This window comes from Hippopotamus amphibius, chromosome 2, assembly GCF_030028045.1.
Source record: "Hippopotamus amphibius kiboko isolate mHipAmp2 chromosome 2, mHipAmp2.hap2, whole genome shotgun sequence".
Lineage (NCBI taxonomy): Eukaryota > Metazoa > Chordata > Mammalia > Artiodactyla > Hippopotamidae > Hippopotamus > Hippopotamus amphibius.
Window position 1 is genome coordinate 57432722 of NC_080187.1, and position 24287 is coordinate 57457008.

Consider the following 24287-nt stretch of genomic DNA (forward strand, 5'->3'; position numbering starts at 1 on the left):
GGTAGTGCATCTACCTGCCTGGAGTGGAGTGCAGCTAACAACTAAGGCTTGTTGTACATTAGAATTAGATCTCCAGAATTGATTCATCCTGCATGACTGAAATCCTGTACTCTTTAACCAACATTTCCCCATTTCCCCGTCTCCCAGTGCCTGTCAGGCACCATTCTACTCTCTGCTTTTGAATTCGACTTTTGTAGATTCCATATATAAGTGAGATCATGCAGTATCTGTCCTTCTGCATCTGGCTTATTTTGTTTTAACATAATGTCCTCCAGGTTCGTCCATGTTGTAGCAAATGGCAAGATTTCCTTCTTTTCTAAGGCGGAATAATATTCCATTGAAATTTGCTAAGAGGGCTGATCTTAAGTGTTCTCCCCATGCACCCCAAAATTTAAACTATGTGAGGTGATGGATGTGTTAATTGACTTGATTGTGATCATCTCACACTGTATATGTATATCAAACCATCACATTGTATACCTTAAATATATACAATCTTCATTTGTCAGTTACACTTCAATAAATCTGAAAAACAAAAACAACTAAGGTTTGTTCCTGAGTGTTCCTGCCCCAATACTCATCCCCATCTCAATAGCTAGGTGATTACAGCTCCTGAAAAGGCTGAGTGGGGCAAAGATAGAGACAACCTAGAGCTGAAGCATTTTCTCGGCAGGAAGGGCACAGGCTGGGACCTGAGCTTTAATCACAAACCAAGGTGGTTGAATCAGAGCCTTTAGGAGACTGAGAGGCGGCTAGATGCCAATAACATGCCATCTCCACAACCTTTATGAAAAGGAGTGCAGCCCGAATGAATTAAACTGAAGAGAAAGTTATGGGACAGAGCAAGAATTTAAAGGCATCAATTATCATCAGTGAGATAAGGGAGGTTGTTCACAACATAAAAGAGGAACATAAAAGAGAGACATGTTCAACACTGAAGGAGGAAGAAGTCATAAAGAAAAATTATCTAGACATATTAGGTATGAAAAATAAAATGGAAAGAGTTCAATTGATACCCTGAATAGCAAAATGGTTATTATTTTAAGGAGACTGTATTAAACAACTCTCCCAGATGATACCAAGAATGTATTAAGAAAACAAAAAATATATATATAAAAGATACTTAGAAATGCCAGAAGAAGAGATTAAAAGTTGAGAGGAAATAATTAAATGACTGTGAATTTTCCATATTTCAAAAAATATAACTTTAGATTAAAAAGAAGTGCAGAGCAAACATAAAAAAACCCCACACCAAGGACCCACATCTTAAATTATAAAAATTTTAAACATCAAAACCAAAGAGTTATTTCCAAAAGCTTCCAGAACAAAGAAGCAGATCACTTACAGAGGGATAAGAATCAGTTTGACATCAGATTTCTTAATTGTAGCACCAGAGGCAGATGGCAACAGAGAAATATTTTCAAAATGTTAAAAGGAATTATTTTCAAGCCTAGAATTTTATACCTACAGAAACCATCATTTTTAATAAACATGTACTAACAATATTTTTATGCATGAAGCATTTTGCTGCAAATATCTTTTTGTAAACTCTCTTAGAGAAAATATTTCATCAAGAAAAAAAAGTTCAAGAAGATAGTGTAAAATAAATGAAGGATTTACTGAAATAGGCTTACCATATATCCATTAAAGCCCAGGATTAAAATTCTAGATAATGCAAACAAAATGAAGAGGGGAATGGTCTAAGGAAAGAAAGAAAAAAATTATAAACAATTTTACATGTAAGCATATATGCACAAACTCTAAAGGAAATATTAGCTACCTAAACCCACAAGTATGCAACCTAATCAGTAGAGTTCATCCTAAGTAAGGGTGATTTAACATCAGAAAGTCTATCAATGTAATTTACCACTTTAAAAGTAGATGCAGAGAAAGTCCTTTATAAGGTTAAATTCAAATATTTATTTATGATTTTTTTAAAAGCCTCTTAGAGGACTGAGAATAAAAGGGAACATCCTTAACTTGATAAAGATTTTATGCCAAAACCAAACATCAAATATTTTATGCCAAAAGCAAACATCAAACTCAATGGAGATTCTTAGGAACATATTCCCTTTAAGACTAGGAATAAAAACAAACATTTTCTTCAGCACTACTACTTCTAACATAGCACTGAATGTAAAAGGTAGCAGATTAGGAAGGGAAAAATTAAAACTGTTATTCTTTTCCTTCGATATGATCATCTACATGGAAAATCTAATAGGAACTGTTAGAACTAACAAGATAATTCAGCCAGAGTTACAATATTCCTCTATGACACCAATAACCAATCTGAAAATAAATTAGAAAATAAGGTATCATTCGTAGCAGCACCAAATTTTATAAAGTATCTAGAATGCACACAACTTTTAGAAATTTACAACTCTCAGGATATAATGGAAGATTTTAATAAAATAGAAAGACAACACACTCATAGATGATACAGTATTCCATGATATAAAGATTTTAATCTGACCAAATCAGTCTATATATTCAATGCAAGGCCAGTAAAATTCCAGCAGGACTTTTTTTAGAAGCTCAACAAGCATTTTAAAAATTATATGGAAGAATGAAAGTTCTTGAATAGCTAAATTTTGAAAAATATAAAGGGTCATGAGGGAATTTACTTTATCAGATATCAAGGCAAAGAGATATAAGTAGAAAATAAAGCGCTCAAAATTTTACTCTTGTATACATGTTTTTGATTTATCAAAGAGGTGATACCACAAACTGATATCGAAAGGATGGATTATTTAAGCACTGAATGGTGTTAGAAAACTGGTTTACAATATGGAGGAATCCTACCTCATTCTGTTTGCAAAAATATATTCCAAATGGATTAAACGTCAAAATGTAAAATGTGAAACTATAAAGTTAATAAAGAACATCTTGGAGTAAATTTTACCTACCGGTGGGGAAAAGCATCTTAAATGGGACCCCCAAACTACAAACTTTAAGGTGAAATTTTGATGACTTTGTATCAAAATGAAAGGATTCTGTTAAGTGAAGTACACCGTGCATGCAGTTAATTGCTGAGTGACAACTGGAAGAAGTTCAAAATCCAAAAGATCAATATCTAGTATTTTAAAAAGGACTCCTAAAAATCAGAAAGAGAACAGCAAATACTTGTAGACGATATATAATACTTAAGAATGCTGAGAAGTAAGTGCCTTATGTCTTACAGGAGAGTTCACCAAATTGGCCAGTTACAAAATAAATATACACTATGTCAGCAATATTCTGTTAGAAAATATAATGAATTGAGTCCATCCATGATATCAACAACAACAAAACAAGATTCCTATACATGAGTGTAATAAGCAAATTGCTTGATGCATAAAGAAAACAACTGATGAAAGAACAGTTGGAATAAAATCATGTCTCATTGGGTAGACGGGATTTTGCAAGTTGTCAGTTCACCATTATTTAATTTAAGAATCTTATTGAGACACCAATCAAATCCTAAGAGGACTTTTTTGGGACTTGAGTAAATCCTTTAAAAAGTTTATCTGGAAAAGTAAATAGATGAGAAGAGCCAATAAAATGTCTAAAAAGAAAAAGAAGAATATGTCTTCAGTATAAACTATGAATTGACTGAAAGATTAAAATTTTAAAAATGAAATAAAAATCAAATAAAATATTAAAAAATGAAATATAAGCAGAAGCACATTAATCTGTATATATGTAAAGGCAGAATTCATAAAGGAAAAGAATGACATTTTGACAACATGGAATGGAAGCATTCTATACGTAAAAAATCAACATAAAGTTCAAGGACATACAAAACTGGGAAATAATTATTGTAATATATGACAAAAGATTCACATTTTTTAATACATAAATAGCTCTTACAAACATTAATACAATAAAAGGACAAAGGATATAAATGGTCAAGAGGCAAAAAAAGAAATTAAAAGGGCTTAATAAGGGAATTCCCTGGCAGTCCAGTGGTTAGGACTCAGCACTTTCATTGCTGTGGCCCAGGTTCAATCCCTGGTCAGGGAACTGAGATTCTGCAAGTCATGCGGCAGAGCCAAAAAATAAAAGGGGGCGGGGGGTCACTTATATAAGATGGAAGAAAATTTAACAAATGTTCTCAGATAAATGTAAACAATGATGTATAACTTTTTATCTATAAAACTGGTGAAAAGGGTAGGGAGGAATAGAAATGTTCACAGTATTAATAAGGGTATAAATGTATTAAAAAATAAAACAAAAAACCTTCTGGTAATATGTGTTTGAAAATCATGAGACTGTGCACACCCACACTCTTTGACCGGGTAATCCCATGGCTAGAGTTTACCAAACTACTGATATAATGAGAGAGATGCTAAAGCTTTGGCTACAGGGCTGTTTATCACAGAGTCATGTGTAATTATGAAATGTTCAAAACAAGCTAGATGCCCAACAATAACAAACTGACTCATAATAGGTGGATGTGATAGAAGATGTACAACCATCAAAAGTTATGTTCTATTAAAAATGCTTAATTACATAGGAAATACTCTAAGCATATTAAGAGAAAGAAACCAAATTAAAGATGGTATTATCCTATACTTAGGAAAAAGAACCCATAAGAATATATACCAATATATTAATGGATTTATACTACAGGATGAAGCTTATATGTGATTTTAATTTCACCTTTGTGCTTCTCTGCACTTCACAAATTTTCTATAAGGAATATATTTATTCTGCAATCAGAAATTTGTAATAAAAGTTAGTTTTATAAATTACATTGGAGCAACGGAAATATAAATGTATTTTCTGCTTCCATCAATATATTCACATTTAAATATACTCAAGGAAAATGTAGTATCAGGAAGCATTAATAATTTATTATGTAGTGAACCTGGAGAAGTATGAACATTTCACTTGGCTTCTATTTTTATTGTTTATTCTACTAATTGGCACAGAAGTTCTACCTGGGACCAACAGCCACAAACTCCAAGCTATGGATTAATTAGCCCAAACTTTGAAAGTTCTTTGGACAAGCTGATTCTTAGCCTCTTATTGTCCCTTGAACACATGCTTCATTGTGTTGGCACATTCGGTATAGTTACAAAGGATTTACTGAAGGGTATGTGTAAAAGCAACTGGAAAAGAGTTATTCTCAACCACTTTATACATTCATTCATTCTTGCCTTCAGTTATTCATTCATCTCTATCCTATTGTTTCATTTTATAATAACTTATTACACATTTATTATATGTCATATGATGGGCTTGGAACATGGAAGGACTGAAAATATAAGTGAAACACAATCTCTACCCTCTTAAAGCTTTAGCTCTCGTAGGTGTAATAAAACATATATGTGAATAGCTACAACACAAGTAAGAAGGAATGTTATATGATCAGTACATATAACAGATTGATATGTCCTTAGAGGTACAAGTTTTTCTGTCTGGGTAATCGGAGAAACAATTCTAATTGCACAAAATGCTATTTGAGTTGAGTCTTAAAGCATGGATGGGATTTTGACTGGTAGACTGGAGAAGGAGTACATTCCAGATGGAAGGAATGGCTCAGTAGGTGGGACTGTCTGATGCATGCCCAGGAGATGAATAGCAGATGTTTGGTAAAAGGGAAGGATGTGAGATCATTTTGGAAAGCTAAGTAGTGGCCAGCTTGTGGAGGATCTTAAATTCCAGGATAGTGTTTGACACAGATTTGGTCAACAGTAATGAACCCATGAAGGTTTTTGAACAAGGAAGTCATGTCATGATCAAACTGTATTTTAGGACATTTACTCTGTTATCAGTATGCAGTTGGGATTTCAAACTCAACATGCTTAAAATTGCATGTAGTAATTCTTTTTCTTCTTCCTCCTCTCCCACATGCTCTTCTTTCTCCATTTCCTATCTCAGTTAACAATCTTCATCTCTGCAGTAGCCAAAATAATAAGTTAGGGGTCATCCTTGTACTTAAAACCTACCCACCAATAACATCTAATAAATCACCAAATTTCACACCCACCATATGTCAGACACTATGCTTGACACTGTGCTAGGCTCTTGGAGATACAATGGTAAAGTTTATAGCCTTTAAATGAGTTGGGCTTCAAAGGCAGACTTACTGATCAAAAATAAAAGCAGTTTGAAATGGCAGGACTAGAGTTCTAGAATGAGGGCAAGGTGTGAAGATGTAGATTTAAATTTCCATATAGAAGTGATAGTTTAAGTTAGGGGATTATATATGAGATTAGCCTGGTAATGAATATACAGAAAGAAGAGAAAATGGCCAAGAACTAGATTTACTTAGTGAGAAAGAGGAAGCAAAAACATAAAGGGGTCAGAGAAGAATTAACTGGAGAAACAAAAGAACTAGGTCTGTGTGGTGTTGGACTGAGAAAAAAGCTTCAAGAAAAGGGAAACAAGCAACAGTGTGAAACACTCCCAAAAGTTCAAGGAGAACAAAGAAATAACAAAAAGTTCATTCAATGTAAAATAGGAGGGCACAGACTGTCATCCACCAAGAGCACGGTTTCTCTACAGGAGCAGCTGCAGAAGTCATGTTGGAAGGGACAAAATGATGACTATGAGGAAGCAGACGAGTCACATGTCTGTTAAGCTGGTGGTGTTCTTCCTAATACAACTCTAAAAGATTATGGCTTTCCTATGAATTTGATTGGAATTCACTGAATGCCCCCAAAGCTATACCTGAAATTTTGAGTCCTCTCTGTATTTTGGGCCATTGTTGGGCTGCTTTGGGGACAAGGCTCTCATGGTTCTTAAAAGTCCTTTGTCAAGGTGAGAGGGTCTTGAGACTTCCCTGGTGGCGCAGTGGTTAAGAATCCACCTGTCAATGCAGGGGACACAGTTTTGATCCCTGGTCCAGGAAGATCCCACATGCCACAGAGCAACTGAGCCCATGCGTCACAACTACTGAGCCTGTGCTTTAGGGCCCGCAAGCCACAACTACTGAAGCCCACGCACCTAGAGCCCATGTCCTGAACAAGAGAAGCCACTGCAATGAGAAGCCCACGCCCCACAACGAAGAAAGAGTAGCCCCCACTCACCATAACTAGAGGAAGCCCGTGCACAGCAACAAAAGACACAATGCAGCTACAAAAAAAAAAAAAAAAAAAAAAAAAAAAAAAAAAAAAAAAGGTGAGCGGGTTTTCTAGGCACCACTTTAGATTGTCCTGAGCTCTAAAAAAACTGTCTTATAGCCACACCAATAGTTTGATTTTTACCTAATTTCCTACTTTAAGATTTTTTACTGGAAAAGACTGGGGATAAAAAATAGTTTTATTTAAGTTAGTTTTATTTCCAAGTTAGTTTTATTTTCCATTACTGAGCTGAATTTTCCATTACATGCCCTAATTTCTCCTTGAAAGCCAAGCAGTTCCTTCCTCAGTTCATTTATCACTCTATGTATCTTATATATAGCTAAAAATTGGCATTGATACTTTCAGCATTCTGCCTGGAAATCTCTTTGTTCACACCCACAAGTTAATTAAATACATTTCTAGCTTCTAAATTGCTACAGGTATGAAATTTGCCAGTCTTTCCACTATTAGCTAACATGAATCTTTCTCCAGCCTCCAACAGAACTTTCCTGTGATCGTCAGTCTTCATTATCTGTTCCTTTCTACAACCTTCCTGCCTCCTTCTGCCACCTGGTCCCCAAGCTATTGGCACACGTTTAAGGTTTTTGTTATACAGCACCCCACCTCCAGGTAGCAATTTCTCTTTCATTTAGCCTTTGCTGTATTACAAAGCACCCCAAAGGTTTATGGCTTAAAACAATGATGATTTATCCTTTCTCACAATTGTATGGTTTGTCTGAGCATCCCCTCTTTGGTTTAGTCTGGGATTATTCATGAGGCTTGATTCAGCTGGAGGGTCGACTGGGCTGGGAGGTTCAAAATGTCCTCACTCACAAGTGTGGAAGTTGGCTCTGGTATTTGCAAATATCACTTCTGCCACATTCTCTTGGTCCAAGCAAGTCACAAGACCAGGCTTTATTCAAGGGAATGAGAAAAAGGCTGTCTCTGGATGTCAGGAATGGCAAAGTAACATTGTAAAGGGGTAGGCATATTAGGATGAGAGGAATCAATCACATTTTTGAAAAACAATTTTGAATTGTGATAAAGTCCTATTTATTTATTTTTATCCCTAGTGAATGCTTTTTGTGTTATGTCAAAAATACTTTGCCTGTCCCAAGGTCAAAAGATTTATTTTTCTAAAAGTTTTATAGGTTTCACTTTTATGTTCAGGTCTATGAACTACAAGCGAATTAATTTTTCTGTACTGTGTGAAGAACAGATCAAGGTTCATTTTTTCATGTGAGTATTCAATTGATCCAACACAATTCGTTAAAAAGATCATCCTTTCCTCATTCAATTAACCTGGCAGCTTTGTCAGAAATCAATTGCCTGTACATGTGTGGACCTATTTCTGGACTCTCTATTCATTTCCATTGATCTATTTATCTGTCCTCCTGCCAATACCACACTGTCTTGATGGTTATAGCTTTGTAATAGGGCTTAAAATCAGGTAGAGTAAATCTTCCAATTGTGTTTTTTTTTTCTTCTGTTTTTTGGCATGTTTAAATCCTTTACATGTCCATATAAATTTTAGATTCATACTGCCTAGTGCTATATAAAAATACTGTTAAGACTTCATTGGAAATACGCTAAATCTGTATGATCAATTTGGAAAGAATTGAAATTATAACAAAACTAAATCTTCCAATTTACAAATGTAGTATATCTCCCCATTCATTTAGGTTTCTTTTTGTTTCTCTCTGCACATTTTTTTGTTTTATTTTCAGTAAGGAGGTCTTGCACCCTCTGCATTAAATTTATTCCTAAGTATTTTATGTTTTCTTCCATGCTATTGAAAGTGATTTTTAAAATATTTCATCTTCCAATTGTTTGTTGCTCACATGTGGAAAAGACAATTAATCTTTGTATACTGCATTCATATATACAAAGAGAGAATATGCTAAACTCACTTATTAATTATATTCAATTTATGTAGCTTCTTTAGAATTTTCTACACAAATACAGCTTATTTTCTTTGTAGACAAATAAATACAGTTTTATCTCTTCTGTTCTAATGTGCATACTGTTTATTTCTATTTCATGTCTTAATGCACTGGCTATGACCTCCAGAACAATTTTGAATTGAAGTAGTGAGTTCATACATCCTGGCTATGTTTCCAATACGAGCGGAAAAAAACCTTCAATACAACACAAGTATGTGATAGCTACAGGCTTTTTATAGCTTTCATAGGTGCCCTTGATCAGGTTGAGAAAATGTCTTTCCCTCTCTAGTTTTCTGAGAGTATTTATCATGAATGGGTGCTTTTCTGAATCAATTTAAATTATTACATAATTTTCTCCTTTATTCTCCTAATGTGGTAAATTATATATCAATTGATTTTTTTAAAAAAGCTGAACCAAGGTAACATTTGTGATGTAATTCCCACTGTTTCATATTGCCTTATCATTTTTGTATATTGATGGATTAGATTTGCTAACATTTTTTAAAGGATTTGCCCATCTATGGTCACGGGGCACAATGGCCTGAAATTTTCTTTCTCACATCTTGTCTGGATTTGATATTAAGATAATCCTGGACTCAATAAATAAGTTGAAAATTGTTCTCTCTTCTATTTTTGGAAAGAGCTTGATTAGGATTTATATTATTTTTCTCAAATGTTTATACAATTTACCAGTGAAACCATCTGTTCTTGAAGCATCTTTGTGGAAAATTCTGGGTGTAAAGAATTGATAAATTACATCTAAGTCATCACAATTTTTGACCCATAGTTGTATATAGTATCCGTTTATTTTGTAATCTGAGCATCTGTAAAGCTATCCTATTTAAAAAATTCCTGGTATTTTTCTCTTTTTTTTCTCATCAGTTTAGCTAAAAGTTTATTAGTTTCATCAAAGGCAACTTTGGTTTTGTTTATTCACTCTATTATTTTTGCCCTTTATATTTATATCTGTTTTCAACTTAATTACTTTTTTCTACTTATTTTGAACTTAATTTGTTTTTTATCCAATTACTCATAGCAGAGGCTTAGGCAATTGATTTTATCACATTCATTTCTAATATGACTATGTATTAAAGCTATACATTTCCCCTAAGAATTATTTTAGTTGCATTCCACACATTATGATATGCTTTCATAATTTTTCAGTTCAAAATATTTTCCAATTTCTCTTTTAATCTTTTTTTTAGAATGGGTTTTAAGATTTTATGAAATGAAATATTTCATTTCCAAATTTTGATGAACTTTCGAGATAGTTTATTTTTCTGGATTTCTAGCTTAATTATTTCAGGTTCTAGAAACATACTCTGCATGATTTTAATCCTTTAAAATGTATTAGACATGGCATGGCCCTGTATATGTTCTACTACTGAGAATTCCATATGCATTTGAAAAAAATGTGTATTATGTGGTTATTGGATATAATGATCTCTAAATTTCAACTAGGTCAAGATGGTTGATGATGTTGTTCAAATTTCCCATACTCTCACTGATTTTTTTCTACTTGTTCTAGCAATTACTGATAGAGGGATACTAAAATATTTAACTGTAATTGTAACATTTTCTATTTTTTCTTTTAGTTCTGTCAATTTTTGTTTTTTACATTTTGAAACTGTTATTAAGTGTGTACAGGCTAGGATTGTTATGTCTTTTTTTCCTCCTATGGTAAGAATTTTTTAATTTAATCAAGATTGTAATATGACAAAATATAAAGGTGAACATATTTTGTTACTTTTCAAACATATTATAAAGATGAACATGATATTATATGAACAAAACTATTTAAAATACCATATATAGTATAACTTAGATAAAGAGATAAGTGAAAAATGAATAGATGAATAGACACATAACATCAGCATGGTCATCTCTTAAAGACTGATGCCTCTAGAAATAAACACTTGACTATATATGAGCTTTTGACTAATTTAATTGAACACATTCCACGACTAACAGAAAAACAATGGCTCAACCAATAGGACTGTGATATAGTGTATTAATCAATGAAAATCATTTCAATAAACTTCTTTTTAATAGCTTTATTGAGATATAATTTATCTACCATATAACTCTCACATTTAAAGTATACAATTTAATAGGTTTTAGTACATTCACATAGTTGTGCCAGGATTGTGTCTTTTTCTCTTCATAAAATTACCCTCTCTATCTCTGGTAATGCTCCTTGTCTTTAAGTCAATTTTATCTGATATTCATATAGCCAAACCAACTTTCTTATTCTTAGTATTTGCCTGGTATATCTTTTATCAACCTTTACTTTCAGCCTTTCTGTGTCTTTAAAGTGCCTCTTATGTAAACAATATAGTTGGGCCTTCTTTAAGCAGCCTGAAAATATTTTCCTTTTAATTGGAGTTTTTCATTTAATGTATTTATCAATATGGCTAGGTTTAATTCTACAATTATTCTAATTTGCTTTATTTGTCCCTTGTGTTCTTTGTTCCTTTTCTCATCCTTTCCTGTCTTCTTTTGGGCTAACCAGTTTTAGTCCAATTAATCAGTATTCCATTCTATCACTTCTACTGGCTTTTCAGCTATACTCCTTTGTATTTTTTTAGAGCTGTTGTTTTAGACTTTATACTATGCATCCTTAACTTGTCACAGTCTATTTTAAATTAATGACATTCTACTTCCCTTATAATACAAGAATTTTACAGCAGTATAATTTTAAATGTATACCCTCATCCTTTTTAATAGTGTTGTAATATATTTTCCTCTTTTGATACTTTACAAATCCATAATATGTTATTATATTTCCTTTAAATGCTAAACTAAATTTTAAAGAAATTTAAATTCCTGTTTGAAAATTACCCCATGGCTTGGCTATTTTGGTTTATCTTTGCTTTGCATTCCTGTAGTCTGGCAAAAAGCGTAGAAGAAATCAAAGCAATTACAGGTGCTTTATAAATATTGGAGCATAACAAAGACAGCTGGTGGGAGGTGGGGAAAGATGTTTTTAAGACATCAGTTATTTATAAAGTTTTTGAAATTCAAGATTTAGCTTATTCCAGGTTCATCAGTCAGTCTAATTAGGAACAAAGATATTTTGAGTTTCCAAATTCTCATTGAGGGTCCTTCCCGGAGCCCTCAGTGGGCATTCTTTGTCCCCCAAGCTTTCCTACTGTATCCCTTATTCCTTGTCTAGTGGAATTTGAAGCGGTAACATAAAACCCAGGGAAAGGAACCCGTTTTTTAATACCCAAACCACCAAGTCTGAATCTGGATTTGTAAGCCTCCAAGGCTTCGTAAAATTGGAGGATAACGTCAGCTTAGGACTTACCTCAAACCACGAGACATTTAAATTCTGATTTATGATTTAGGTTCCACCAGCACAAACTATCAAGAAATCTCATGTTCCACCGCTGGTTTTTTAAATGTAAAGTAGAAGTAAAAGGACTGACCTTGCTCAGTTCCTTCCTGCTTGGGTAATGGAATTGATTGTGGAGTTGGCAGAGATAGAGGTCAAAGGAATAGACCAGAACAACTTGTGTTCCTTCTCAGATCTGCTGTCAATTGACCAATTGATCACAGTCAAATTCCTCTTACTCCCTGGGAGTCCCACCTTCAGCCCCAGTCAGGAGAAGACTCTGCCCTGGACTCTGCACTTAGAGGGACATGTTCTGGCCCTCCTCCTATGGATAAAGGGGATATGCCCACCTGGAACCCATGCCTGCCCTCTAGACATTTCTCCATAGAACCCTGGAATTCCTTGCACAAATACCGCCTGGGCCATTTTCAGGTTTTGCACAGAGTTCTGTTCCAATACTGTCCTCCCAAATGTTGACTGGGCCACAAGTATGCTTACCATTTTCCCAGCCATTGACCACCTGTAAGGCACCTGTATTTAGAGCATGCAAGTGGAGCTTGTCATGGGGCTATAGTGTCTATGTATCTATGTGTGTGCCAGCTAAATGTCTCAAAGACAAGACAGATCTGGTTAAAGGTAAGAAGATGAGAGACAAGCTGAAGACTGACTCCTCCTGAGCTGCTAAGAAATCCCAGAATTTAAATGCAACCTAGCCTTCCAGCTCCTGATGAAAGTATACTTGTTAAGGTACGTGGCTAGAGAATATTTTATGCAACATGTTTAAAGGTTGAGTTACAAATTTTAAATATTTAGACATATGTGTGTGGGCCATCATTTATATTCTTGTCTTGGGCCTCACAAATGTTAAAGGAGGGCCTGTCTCCACAACATTTCCTTTTCCTTGATTATAAATATGCTGCCTATAATAACAATGGATGTTTAAAGGTCTTTAGAAACCTCAAGAACCTCAAAGTTTTTATTTCGCTCCTTTCAAGTTTCAAGTAGTTGCGGATAGCAGTCTTGAATTTGTTCGGGTTCATAACAAAGCCATTCATTACAAAGAGTTAAAAAATGTACAGCAAATTGTAAGCTCTCTAAAGTAGAGATATGTTTTCAGAAAACCAGCACAATTTTAGCTGTTATCACTTTTTCGGATCCATATTACATACTATGCTTCTATGTCCATGCTGCCAGAAGATCACAAGTAATTTTTGTTTTCAATTATACAACAAAAACCAGTGGAGCTTCCATAACGCGGCATGTTATGCTTGTGCTACAGATGTACACAACTAACCGTAAAACAATGTGAGAAGAGCTGTCATAGAAATGTGTCCGTAGAGCTGTCAAGGAGGGACATTAAAGTACTCAGTTAAAAAAACAGCCAAGAAGAAGAGGCTCACTAAATCTCAGGACTGGAGAACGTAAGAACCATCTGGTCTACTGCCCAGCACTAGCACAATAAATGAAAATAGACCCAGGCACATCGCCATGAAATTCTGGAACACAAAGGGAAAGAGAGGATTATAAAAGTTTCTCAAAAGAAAAATCAAGAGTATACAAAGGATCAGAACAGCCCCAGTCATTTTAATGTGATACTAGAGCAATGCCATCAAAATTATAAAGTTATGGAAAATTATTTTCAACTTAAATTCCAAACCTGGTCAAACTATTAACATAGCATAAGGATAGACTAAATATATTTCCAGGCAGGTACATTCTCAAAATGTACATATTTCAGAGAAAGTTACCGGAGAAGGTGCTCCATTTTAAAAACAGGGAAAGAAGCCTATAAGGATGTAGACATGGGGCCTAAGTGATAGGGAAATCAGTGTGAGAGAGGTCAAAGAAATCTCCAGAATGATGACAAAGAGTAATCCCAGGATGGTATCAGGCAGTAGGGCTTAGCGACCCACAAAACCAGATCTTTTGATCAGAAGGTTCTCTCTGTGATGTCTCCAAAAAGATAAAATTGGTAAAAATACTTAATGCACTGAGACAGTGAGAGAGAATTTGGGGCTGAGTTAGAAATAAGGCCATAGAAAATGTAGCAGATAAACAAAACAACTATTAAATCTAGGGGAAAAAAATACTTGTATATGGCTCAGCTATGAATAGGATTTACGTACTCACTTTAATTTAAGGACTGATGATAGAACTAACCAAAATTATATGATGATATGTTTGTACTGGGAGAATGGAAGTATTAATATTGTGCATGTATTTGCTGGTGCTAAAACAACAGGGATGAAAATTGGCTAAATCCACATATCCCATAATTGGTAGATCATTATTATGTCTAAAACTTAAAAAATCCAAAAAATGGCACTATGCACAGATTATTTAGATACATGGAGGTGAATATTTTAAAAAACAGAAACTTAAGAGTTGAAAGTGGTTGCCTCTGGGGAACAGGACAGCTGTGATAGTAGGGAGAAAGGGCATGGATCTGTGTTACATAATACTTTCTGTAGAGGTAGTTGACGCTCTAAACTATGAACTGACACAACTTTGATTAAAACTACATTTTTTTAAAACCTGGATTTTAAAAGCCCTTTGTTGGAGGGAAAAATAAGCGAATGGGATTTACTTGATGAGAGTCAAAATATTTATGTATACAGGGTTTCACAGTGTAAAAAGTTTTACTTCCACACACACAATCTAATAAAATTCTACTAACCTTTCTCTGTGGAAGTCTATTATTATCATCATTTTATAGACGAAGAAATTCAAGTTTAGGGATGTTAAACTCCTTGCCAAAGTCCATACAGCAAGGATGTGGCTGAAGTGAGACTAGACTGCAGGTCTTCTGACTCAAGGTCCTTTCTCTGTGCCACGGGTACCTTCTAAAGCAGCTCTCTGAGCCTGGGATATTTTGTGAATGCAAGCCTGCTTTATTCCTAGGATATTAGTGGAAGTGCAGTTATTTGGTGTTATAGATGGGAAGGACTTTAGAGATCATCTAGCTTAACCCTCTCTTTGTACCTATAAGAAATGTGAGGCTCACAAAAGATTTTTCAGGTCACCAAAGTATTAAGTGTACAGGAGAAGAATTTGATCAATAGAAAGCATAGCTTAAATTTTCTTCAGTTTGCTGAGGTCCAGAAGTCCTTATATCATTCTGACAAGGTAGGATTTATTTTTATCTTACAGATGAGGAAACTGGGGCTCATTGAGACAAAGTGCATAGTCTGATTCTACGAAGAAATGGAATTTTTCTTTGAGCACTCACTTCTAGTCCACTCCTTCGAGGTAGGGTCCTCATGAATTATACAATATAAGGGAGGTAAACTTTTTTCTGCATGAATCTGGTCCTATGCTACTTTGCCCCTCCTGAGCATGGTTGCAATGGAATCCCTCCCGGTAACTGATCCAATTCAGCTTCTGGAATGAGCAAGCCCAACGAAAGGAAATCCTTACCACATTTTATAGTTTCTCTCATTATCTCAGTATCATAGACTTGTCTCACAAGCATTTACAGCATGGTGACCTGACAGCTTTCTACTCAGAAATGACCATGTGAGACAATCCAGCAAAGTTCCCCACACAGCAAGAACCGAGGAAAGTTTATTTTGCTGGCAGTACACACAGCTTTTCAAACAAGTAACTTCTTTTTCAGGTCAATTAAACCTGTGTTCAATAAAATCACATGGGAGACAAGAGGGCTGGGAATGTCAGTTATTGATTACATCTAGGTTACACCTGGAGAGAGGCACTCCTGGCTGAACTTGATTAAAAATCATTTCCAAAATCTAAATTTCCACAACATCACATCATCTTCCATTATTTCCATCCATCTTATCTCCTCCCTCTCCCCCACCCCTCTGAGCTCGCAGACTGTGGGTTCTGTGGAAGTCATGTGTGCTTCTCAAATTGTACATCATTTAGTTGAAAGACAGCCTGACCCTGGGATGAGCCAAGGCACCACTGGGGAAAGTAATAGATGCTTTTCTCGTCAAGATAAACAGAAAATTGAGGCAAAAACTTTAACACTTCATTTACTAGCATCATCATGGAATGAGATTCTCAATACAAGTGCATTTTCCAGGGCTCAAAACCTAGCTTTATTTCCTACTTTATTTAAGTTGCTTAAGCTCACATAGCCTCACTTCCTCAGCTATAAGATGGAGATGATAATGTTTGTCTCACCGACTGTTATGAATATTAAATGAAAGAATGCATGCAATGTCTCTACCTATAGTTCCTGCCACATTGTAAATACACTTTGATTATTAATTCACTTAAATTCTCAAAGTGCCAAAACTCCAAAGGAAAAAATATTCATCTCTTACTTCTCTGATTTGTCAGTAAATATGTAGTACTGATGCCTTAGCCATGGGCTGGCCTCATTTGCTAGTAAGACGATATCTTATATCTAATGGTAGAACATTCCAATCACTTATATAGATAAACTCACTAAAATAGAGTTAGATGCCAAAACTGGGCAAAAATGAAATTATACCCCTAGATGCTGATGTTTTCCCAGAGAATAAGAATTTTAAAAATTTGATTATGGGTTCAGTTATATTTGTGAGCAAATAATGTGCCTATTTGCAGCCATAGTCTATTTCTGTCACCATAAGATACAAAAATGACAAATATTTGTGGTGAGGGAGGGCCCAGGTTCAAATGCTTGCCCGTCCACTCGTTAGTTGTGTAACCTTGAGGAAATAACCTCCCAATTCTGAGCCCCACTTTCCTCCTCTGTAAGATGTATTGTATATTACCTTTTTTAAGGGATACGCACCTGGTTCATACTAAGTCAACAAGTGATAGCATTTATTTTTATCAATAATAATATAATTAATCATCATAACACAGGTGGGGTCTTTATTGTGCTCATCAAAATTAAAATCACCAAGTGTTAACACAATTCAGTCATTTTTGCTCCTCTCAAGAGCAGATGCTTCTTCAAATTGATTTACAGTAGTGAAAATGAGATGAATTCCACTGATACATTCTTCCAACAGGTTCCATTATTTACTTGTATTGATCATCTATGATTATCAAGTTCACATTATTGGAGAGATCTAAAGGAAAAAGAGAAGGGGCTCTAACATTTATTTTCTACTCTGTACAAGGCATTGTGCTACAAGCTCTAGTACACATCAATTATGTTATTTGTTCCTACTAAAAACTGTATGAGGGGAGAACTAGTTTGCCCATTTTATTAACACCTAAGGAAACTGAGGTTTGCAGAAGTTAAATGCATTGCCAGTGGTAAGCGGCAGAGCGTGGATTAAAGTCAGGACATGTCAGATTTCAAAGCCCACATCCCCCAGTTCATCAGAGATGGAGGTATTCCCTAGGGATTACAGAGGATGGGAAGCAATCTGCATTTTAAGAGCATTTCTTTTCAGAATCCTGTGAGAAGCAAAGAATCTCTGTGTGTATTCTAATGAGAGCAATATTTCCCCCAATTTATTGGTTCCCTTTTATTTAGCATTTTCCAAATCCTTGAAAAAATGAATAAGGGTAAGAATTTTTTTCTAGTTGACTGTGAAAAATGAGTTCATCAAAATGTACGAATGTTTCTTGATTACAATGGGATTTTCCCTAAGTCTTTTGTTTTACATACTATCTGAACACATCACCTTCACTAAGCTGTGGTTCTTCTCTCTCATTTTTTTCTTTCTTTTTATTCAAATTGTACCCGGGGTGGGGGGGTTAAAAGATGTACCTACTCGTAAAGAGAGAAAATCAAAAGTAATATTTTTATGAAAACATTTCCGTTGATCAGAAGGGGAAAATGCATGCTGCTTTCCCAAGAGATCAAAACAAGCACTCTTTTGAGCTAAAGTGAGCCCTTCACACCAGGGTAATACCTATTGCAAGTTCTGTTCTTTGAAAAAGCAACACATCAGGTAAAGTTCAGACATGTCCAGCAGAGTATGTCTTTGTCCAGAAGATGGAAGAGAAAGAAGGTTTGTTGAGAGCATGTGCAACTGTCTTATACCCTGTCTGATGCTGTAGTCTTCCCAGGACTCGTACAAGATATGGACCTTTGTCCCCATTCTACAGATAAGGAATTTTAGGCTGAAAATTGGTTATGGAGAGTTCCTTTTAAAAAGTCCTAGGACACAGAAGAAGGCAACGCAACCACTGTAGCAAGATGCTGTGCTACTGCCTTTGAATACGGAGGAGAGGTCCACAAGCCAAGGAATGTGGAATGCATGGAATGCCATCAAGCAGATGGAAAAGGAAGAGTAGCCCTGCCCACACCTTGATTTCAGTCCAGTGAAATTGATTTCAGACTTTGGAACTTCAGAAGTAGTCTGAACTGAAGATACTTCACTCTAAAAACATACTGTGCATCCTCGGCTTCTCCTCTGTCATCGCTGTGGTAGCACTGCTCGCTCTGGGGCTGACCCAGAACAAACCATGCCAGAAAATATTAAGTTCGGAATTGTGCTGGATGCGGGCTCTTCTCACACGAGTTTGTACATCTATAAATGGCCAGCAGAAAAGGAGAATGACATAGAGGTGGTGACTCAGAGAGAACAGTGCAAGGTTAAAGGTCCCAGAATCTCAGAATTTGCTCAGCAAGTAAGTGAAATAGGCATTTATCTGACTGCATGCATGGAAAGAGCCGGGAAAGTGATTCCAACATGCCAGCACACAGAGACACCTGTTTTCTTGGGAGCCACGGCAAGCATGCAGTTGCTCAGGATGGAAAATGAACAGTCGGCAGACAAGATGCTGGCTGCGGTGGCAAACAGCATCAGCAGCTACCCCTTTGACTTCCAGGGTGCCAGCATCATCACTGGCCAAGAGGAAGGTGCCTATGGCTGGACTACTACTATCTGCTGGGCAGATTCACTCAGAAATTGAGTTGGTTTAACCTGAAGCCAAGTGAAGGCAATACTCAGGAAACCTATGGAGCTTTAGACCTTGGGGGAGCCTCTACACAAATCACATCTGTGCCCCAAAATGAAACGACTGAGTGTCCAAACAACACCCTGCACTTTCGCTTCTATGGCAAGAACTACAGTGTATACACACACAGCTTCTTGTGCTACAGGAAGGATCAAGCACTCTTGCAGAAACTGTCCAAGGACCTTCAGGATACAAATGGAACCATCTATGACCCATGCTTTCACTCTGGATACCAGAGGATAATGAACATGAGTGACGTTTACAAGGGCCCCTGCCCCAGGAGATCTGAGGCGAATTTTCCATTTCTTCCAATCCCTGAAATTGAAATCCGTGGCTCTGGAAACTATCGACAGTGCCGGCAAAGCATCCTTCAACTCTTTAACACCAGTTACTGCCCTTACTCCAGCTGTTCCTTCAATGGGATTTTCTCGCTACCACTCCACGGAGATTTGGGGGGCATTTTCAGCTTTCTACCATGTGATGGAGTTTTTAAACCTTACATCAGAGGAACACTCATCTCAGAAAAAGATGATGAACACGTTGGAAAAGTTCTGCTCTCTGCCTTGGGAAGAGCTGCAGATGCCTTTTGGTGAAGGAGAAGTACCTGCGTGAATACTGCTTTTCTGGCACCCACATCCTCACTCTTCTTCTGAATGGCTATAATTTTACAGCTGAGTCCTGGAAGAACATTCACTTCATGAGCAAGGTCCAGAGCACCAGCATCCGGTGGACTTTGGGCTACATGCTGAACCTGACCAGCATGATCCCATCTGAAGAGCCAGTGTCCATACCGCTCTCCCACTCCACCTGTGTCTTCCTCATGGTCCTCTTCTCCCTGATCCTGGTCATAGTGGTCATCATAGGCATAGTTATCTTTCACAAGCCTTCGTATTTCTGGAAAGACATGGTATCTGCTGGCTGGAGGGAGAAGAAAACTTGCTCAGGGAGCACTTTCCTCCACAGTGGTGTACAAGGCCAGGGTTGACCAGCATGAAGCTTCCTTGGCTTTTGCCGAAGCCTTTCTGTGGGAGGTAATCACCACCTTCTGCCTCAAGGATTTCCTGGCAGACCTTGTCTCTTTTGTGAGTCTTTCCAAATCTCCCCTCTTTCTCTTTTGTACTCTGTGCTTGTGTAGGTCTTAAAGACCTACCTCCTTTCATGATCGTTGCCTTATAAAAGAACAATAGTGACTTTGTCCAGAAAAAAATAAAAAAATAAAGTCCTAGGAAGTGAAAGCACTGGGATCTGAATCCCATATTTGACTGACTCAAAGTAAAAGTAATTTTCATTTATTGTATCCCTAGCACATGTTAGGTAATTTACATAATGACCTCTAATGCTCACAACAACATTACAAGGTTAGTGTTGTTTTCTTCATTTTTAACCATCAGGTGACTGAGATTTAGGTAGGCTAAGAAACTTTCTCAAGGCTACATGGCTAGGAAGAGACAGAGCCAAAATTTTAACCTTGGCTTACCTTTTTCCAAAGCCATCCCTTTTCATAGCACCATGCAATCTCCTGGCAGAGTTAATGACCACACTGACAAATTGGTAGTGGTTGTGGAAGCAAGGAAAACCTACAGGGGAATGCCACCGTCATCTTAGAATTCATGCCAGTTAGGAAGCAAATGAAAGGCATGGTGAGTATGTGCCATGCAATTTGAGAAACAGATTTCTGAAAATGGAAAAAAAAAAAAAAAAGGAAAAAAGGGGTCAACCCATGAGACAGAGAAAAAGAACTACAAGTTCCCAAAGCAAAGTTGTGACAATACAGTCATAGCTAATGTCAGACAGAAATATAAGTGCAGTGATCTAAAGAAATCCATAACCCAGGAAGGTCTCTGATATTAAAAGAATAGGAATAAATGAGGGGAAAGGTCTCTCTGAGAACCTAGGACATGTTTTTACTGATTAAAAGAAAGGTACTCAAAATAACAAAACAATCTTTTTATAGGTAACTTTCGGTAAACATTCAAAAAATAAAATATAAAGAGTATGAAATATAAAAAATAAATAATAATAATGTAACAGTCAGCAGACACACCTGCCTTAGTTGCATCTACACCTGTATATTGTCATTCTGGGAAAAAACAGATTCTCTAGTGATTGGTTCTTAAGAGCCCCACAGAGTTGTGTGGGAGAATATGTAGGATCTCCAAAGTAACCACCCTTCAAGTCCTGAGTTAAATGTTAAAATATCTTATGGAAGGAAATTTGGTGAATAGAATTAAAAAGATGCAGAAAGGGGAGGAGGATGGCAAGAGAATCTAAGAATCATGGAAAAAAAGACAAGAAGTGTAAAGTAAACTGCATCTGTATATACATATGGTTGAAACTGGAGCTAGATTAGAAATTACTCAGATGCTAATTAGTGCTCAGAGAGAATGCCTTTGTCACTAGCTTGATCTAAGTACTTTGTTATATCCCTGAACAATGAGGGTTGGGGCTGTGCTGCCTTAGGGCAGTGAGTAATGGCTTGCACCATCTGTGGCTGTTTTCAGGCACCTGAACCCAGGAGGATCCACCCTCTGCAGGAACCATCCCACAGTGGGTATTGAGTGTGTGCTGTCTTCACTGCCTGGGCAGAGCCCTTGCAAGAGTAAGGAGCCCTGATCTTGGAATAAGGAAGACTGTCACTGAGAATAACCTGAAGTCACTGTCTTGGAAAGGTTCTCTTCTCTAATGTGTCCTTGTCTCTTTTCCTCCTTGTTTTTCCTTTTCCTTGTCTCTTCTTTTCCTCCTTTTCTTTTTAAAATGGTGTAAGGGTAATAGATGCTGTACTACTGGTCTTCAAAGAAGGAAAAGGAGAAGGAAATGCAGAGTGGAACTGCCTGTGATAGAGAAGAAAGAAGATGAGGAAAAGTGACCATAGATGAGAAATATGGAGGAGAAGGAGGAGAAAAAGAGGAAGACAAGGAAAAGGGGGAGGGAGAAGCAGCAGCAACAGGACTCAGAAAAGTAGGTAAAAAGAGAAAAATGTTTTTGAGAACATTAAAGGTAAGAACGAGAGACCATGGATTATTGTTAGGTGTTGGTGTCATACCTGAGAATCACATTTTCTCATTTATAAAATGAAGGTAAATGTACACAATCCTTATGTGCTTTTCTCAGATTAATAATACCACAATTATTTCATAAAGCGTTGTCAGAATTGAGTTAATGCAAGTGCTAAAAACATGTTCAGCACATAGAAAACGTTCAATATTATTAGCAATCATTGTCATTGTTGATGTTGTTAGTAACAACATTAGCACTATTGAAAAGTGTGTAAAGTGCTGAACAATGCTGGGTGCACGTAAGTTTTTAATAAATGACTATTATGACAATAATAGAGTTATTGTTACTATTGTTATTACTATTTGAATAAAAATGGAACACAAACTAAGCTAAAACATTAATGAAGAAAAAACAAAGAAAATGTACTACAAATGAAAAGATAGAAAACAAGGAGACAATGGAAAAGCACAAAACAAGATCAAAGTAACAATAATTAAGACAAAAGTTCAACTTTCATATGATATAGCTATATATCACAAATTAAAAACAGAAAGTGAAAAAAGAAAAGGAAAGAAATTAATCTCATGTTAGAAACATAACTTGCAGATACTATGATTGTATGATAGGAAAACACGAGTATCAACTGAGATATTATTAAAACTGATAAGAAAGTTCAGAGAGGTGATAGGTTAAAAAATAAGATGGCAAAAATCAAGATTGTTTATACAAAAAGCTATAAAGAAAATGTAAACAAATAAAATCTCATACACAATAGTGTGTAAAATAGAACTAGATTTAGAGCAAGAATAAGAGTGAGAGATGTAGATATACTGATACACATGATATCTAAGTAATAAACAAAACAAGAAGTGTTTGATAAAGTCTTTGATAAAGCCATAGTCTCTGCTCTTGGACAAAAGGCTTAAATAAGTTCAGAAATAAAATACATTTCTTGTGGGGAGGATAAAATGATTCTTAAATGTATTTAGAAGGAAAAAACCTCATGAAATTTAGCACACACACACACAAAATAGAAGAGCAATGAGAGCTAATCTGCCCAACCTGTATTAAACACAATTTAAATCTGTACTAAGTGGAACACAAAGCACTACTGTTGAGTGCTTTACATGCATTAACTAAATTTTATCTCATACATAACATTGCTGTGAGGTAGGTAATATTTTTATCTCTGCCCAAGAAGAAAGCAGAGCAGTCAGATTAAGTAACAACCATCTCCATTCACACAGCTGGTAAGTGTGGGACTGTATTCAAATCTCGGCTTCCCATCCCCAGAGCTTGTAAAGGATGTTTTAGAACTTAATATATGAAAAAGTTTTAATTATGTACTAGCTTAAAATGTCAAATAATACCTCAAAGCTTCAAATGAAACCCAATGTCTCACTCTTACACATACACACACCCAATTCCCACACCCCAGAGGCTGCCACTTTCAATTATTTTACTGTTGCTATTACTGTCTAACCTTATATTTCTAAATGTAAAGCTTACATTGCTATTTCTTGATATTTTCAATTTTAGACCTCTATTGACTTCAGACAATTGAAGTCTGAAAGATTAAGAATTTATCTTTCTTTGGCACAATAGTTTCCTATCCTCACCTTATGGTAATTAAACAATAATTGGTTAAAACAATACTTACTATTACATTATAACAATATAAATATTATTTGCAAAGTCAGGTGTGGACAATGATCATATTTTCCTTCTTTTAATAATGCCCCACCCCTTCTTGGAGTTAATTCTTGTCCCATTTTCTTAGTTGCTTTGTCTTCCATGTCCCTATGACTAATTAAGTCCCCCAAATCTCCTCTACAATTATAAATGTCCTCTTGATGTAAATCAAACACATCAGTCAATTCTATTAGTTTCATTTTCTTCCCTTGGAAATATCTTGATGTGTGCCATCTTCCTGCTTCCATCCAGAAAGAATGGTCTCTAGATAAGCTTCACAGATGCCATCTGGCTAAATCATCATAATTCCAAGACTTTTCTTCACTTTTCTCTTGCGTTCAGTTTCTTCTTCCTGGATCTTGTGTTTTTCTTTCTTTCTTTTTCTTTCTTTTCTTT

The 24287-nt window shown here is 35.9% G+C and overlaps 1 non-coding gene and 1 pseudogene across 1 annotated transcript; both read left to right on the forward strand.

Moving 5' to 3' along the window:
* LOC130844349 (ectonucleoside triphosphate diphosphohydrolase 1-like) overlaps nucleotides 1–20187 on the forward strand; it is a 44798-nt pseudogene extending 24611 nt beyond the window's left edge.
* TRNAE-UUC (transfer RNA glutamic acid (anticodon UUC)) lies at nucleotides 3931–4002 on the forward strand. Its single transcript has one exon. It is a non-coding gene; the product is annotated as a tRNA-Glu (tRNA).
* Nucleotides 20188–24287: the final 4100 nt, after the last annotated feature.